The following is a 4,072-nucleotide window of genomic DNA, read 5'->3' as shown; positions in this document are numbered from 1 at the left end:
TGCTTCCAAAGAAATCCCAGGTCTGATCTCCTTTAGAATGGACTGGTTGGATCTCCTTGTAGTCCAGGGACTCTCAAGAGTCTTCTCCAACACCACAGTTCAAAAGCATCAATTCTTCAGCGCTCAGCCTTCTTCACAGTCCAACTCTCACATCCATACATGACCACAGGAAAACCCATAGCCTTGACTAGACGGACCTTAGTCGGCAAAGTAATGTCTCTGCTTTTGAATATGCTATCTAGGTTGGTCATAACTTTTCTTCCAAGGAGTAAGCATCTTTTAATTTTATATCTTTCCTTTTTTCCTTGGCCTTTCACTTCTCTTCTTTTCATAGCTATTTGTAAGGCTTCCTCAGACAACCATTTTAACTTGTTGCATTTCTATTTCTTTGGGATAGTTTTGATCACTGCCTCCTGTACAATGTCACAAACCTCTGTTCATAATTCATCAGGCACTCTATCAGATCTAATACCTTGAATCTATTTATCACTTCTACTGTATTGCCATAAGGGATTGGATTTAGGTCATACCTGAATGGTCTAGTGGTTTTCCCTACTTTCTTCAACTTAAGTCTGAATTTTGCAAGAATGAGTTCATGATCTGAGCCACAGTTAGCTCCTGGTCTTGTTTTTGCTGACTCTATACAGCTTCTCCACTTTTGGCTGCAGAAATATAATCAACCTGATTTTGGTATTGACCATCTGGTGATGGCCTTGTATAGAGTCTTCTTTTGTGTTGTTGGAAGAGTGTGTTTGCTATGACCAGTGTGTTCTATTGGCAAAACTCTGTGAACCTTTGACCTGCTTAGGTCTGTATTCCAAGGCCAAATTTGCCTGTTACTCCAGGTATTTCTTAAATTCTTACTTTTGCATTTCAGTCCCCTATAATGAAAAGGATATCTTTTATGGGTGTTAGTTCTGGAAGGTCTTATAGGTCTTCATAGAATAATTCAACTTCAGTTTCTTTAGCATTATTGCTTGGTGCATAGATTTGGATTACTGTGATATTGAATGGGTTGTCTTGGAAATGAACAGAGATCATTCTGTCGTTTTTGAGATTGCATCCAAATACTGCATTTTAGACTCTTTTGTTGACTATGATGGCTATTCCATTTCATCTAAGGGATTCTTATTCACAGTAGTAGATATAATGGTCATCTGAGTTAAATTTACCCATTCCAGTCCATTTTAGTTCACTGATTCCTAAAATGTCGATGTTCCCTCTTGTCATCTCCTGTTTGACCACTTCTAATTTGCCTTGATTCATAGTTTCCCTGATAGTTCAGTTGGTAAAGAACCCACCTACAATGCAGGAGACACTGGTTTGATTCCTGGGTCGGGAAGATCCATTGGAGAAGGGAAACTCATATTCTAGCTTAGAGATTTCCATGGACTGTATAATACAGTTCATGGGGTCGCAAAGAGTTGGACATGACTGAGCAACTTTCACTTTCACTATGTACCTAACATCCAGGTTCCTATGCAGTATTGCTCTTTACTGCATTAGACCTTACTTCCATCACCAGTCACATCCACAACTGGGTGTTGTTTTTGCTTTGGCTTCATCTCTTCATTCTTTCTGGAGTTAGTTCTCCACCAATCTCCAGTAGCATATTGGGCACCTACCGACCTGGGGAGCTCATCTTTCAGTGTCCTATCTTTTTGCCTTTTCATACTGTTCATGGGATTCTTAAGGCAAGAATACTGGTTTGCCTTTCCCTTCTCCAGTGGACCATGTTTTGTCTTAGTCAATATGAAAAGTACCTTGCTTGAGGAAATGCTTCTCTTTAACAAGAACCTTCTGACTAATCTTGTTATCTTAAGACATATATTGTGGGAGACCTTTCTATTGTTAGTTCTAATCTTGTTAATTTAAGACACTTTTTGTGGAAGTGGGTCTGTTAAAAGTATATAGCTCCCTTGTTAAGACTAGCAAGAGGGGCACTCTCTGTACTCCTTCTGATGTCTATGTCAGAAGCTTTCTCTGTACTTTTTATACTTTAATATAACTGCTACACAGAAGCTCTGGAGTGATTAACCTGGTCCCTTGTCCTGAACTAAATCTTTTACAGAGTAAATGCATCCAACATCTTTCACTGTAAGCTATCAAAAGTAAATTGGAAGTGATCAAACAGGGGATGGCAAGAGTGAACATTGATGTTTTAGGAATCAGTGAAATAAAATGGATGGGAATGGGTGAATTTAACCCAGATGACTATTATCTACTACTGTGGGCAAGAATCCCTTAGAAGAAATGGAGTACCCTTCATAGTCAATAAAAGAGTCTGATGCAATACTTGGGTGTAATTTCAAAATGACAGAATGACCTCTGTTTGTATCCAAGGCAAAGCATTCAATATCACATAAATCCAAGTCTATGCTCCAGACAATAATGCCAAAGAAACTGAAGTTGAACAGTTCTATAAAGACCTACAAGACTTTCTAGAACTAACACCCCCAAAAGATGTCCTTTTCATTATAGGGTACAGGAATGCAAAAAGTCAAGAAATATCTGGAGTAACAGGGAAGGTTGGCCTTGGAGTATAAAATGAGGCGGGAGAAGGCTAACAGTTTTGCCATGAGAATGCACTGCTCATAGCAAACACCCTCTTCCAACCACACGAGACGACTTTATACATGGTCATCATCAGACTGTCGATACCAAACTCAGATTGATTATATTCTTGCAGCCAAAGATGGAGAAGTTCTATACAGTCAGCAAAAACAAGACCAGGAACTGACTGTAACTCAGATCATGAACTCCTTATGGCAAAATTCAGAACACAAATTGAAAAAAGTACGGAAAACCACTAGACTATTCCAGTATGACCTAAATCAAAAACCTTATGGATTCTATAGTGGAAGTGGCAAATAGACTCAAGGGATTAGATCTGATAGAGTGCCTGAAGAACTATGGATGGAGGTTCATAATATTGTACAAGAGGTGATGACCAAAACCATCCTCAAGTAAAAAAAAAAAAAAAGGCAAAATGGTTGTCTGAGAAGGCCTTACAAATAGCTGAGAGAAGAAGACAATATAAAGGCCAAGGAGAAAAGGAAAGATATACCCATTGGAATGGAGAGTTCCAAAGAATAGCAAGGAGAGATAAGAAAGTATTCCTCAGTGATCAATGCAAGGAAATCAAGGAAAACAATAGAACAGGAAAGACTAGAAATCTCTTCAAGAAAATTAGCGATACCAAGAAAAACATTTCCTCCAAAGATGGGCACAATAAAGTACAGAAATGGTATGGACCTAATAGAAATAGAAAATATTAAGAAAAGGTGGCAAGAATATAGAGAAGAAATATACAAAAAAGATGTTAAAGACCCACATAACCAAGATGGTGTGATCACTCACCTAGCACCAGAAATCCTGGAGTCTGAAGTCAAGTGAACCTTAGAAAGCAGCATGATGAACAAAGCTAGTGGAGGTGATGGTATTCCAGCTGAGCTATCTCAAATCCTAAAAGAAGATGCTGTGAAAGTGCTGCACTCAATATGCCAGCAAATTTGGAAAACTCACCAGTAGACACAAAACTGGAAAAGGTCAGTTTTCATTCCAATCCCAAAGAAAGGCAATGTCAAACAATATTCAAACTACTGCTTAATTGCGCTCATCTCACACACTATCAAGTTCAGTTCAGTTCAGTTCAGTCACTCAGTCGTATCTGACTCTGCGACCCCATGAATCACAGCACACCAGGCCTCCCTGCCCATCACCAACTGAGTTCACTCAGACTCACGTCCATGGAGTCAGTGATGCCATAAGGTCACTTCGCATAAGGTGGCCAAAGTATTGGAGCTTCAGCTTTTTTCATTCCTTCCTAAGAAATCCCAGGGTTGGTCTCCTTCAGAATGGACTGGTTGGATCTCCTTGCAGTCCAAAGGACTCTCAAGAGTCTTCTCCAATACCACAGTTCAAAAGCATCAATACTTCGGCGCTCAGCCTTCTTCATAGTCCAACTCTCACATCCATACATGACCACAGGAAAAACCATAGCCTTGACTAGACGGACCTTAGTCGGCAAAGTAATGTCTCTGCTTTTGAATATACTATCTAGGTTGGTCAT

This window comes from Oryx dammah, unplaced genomic scaffold, assembly GCF_014754425.2.
Source record: "Oryx dammah isolate SB20612 unplaced genomic scaffold, SCBI_Odam_1.1 HiC_scaffold_1, whole genome shotgun sequence".
Taxonomy (NCBI): Eukaryota; Metazoa; Chordata; class Mammalia; order Artiodactyla; family Bovidae; genus Oryx; species Oryx dammah.
This window is presented reverse-complemented; position numbering follows the sequence as displayed.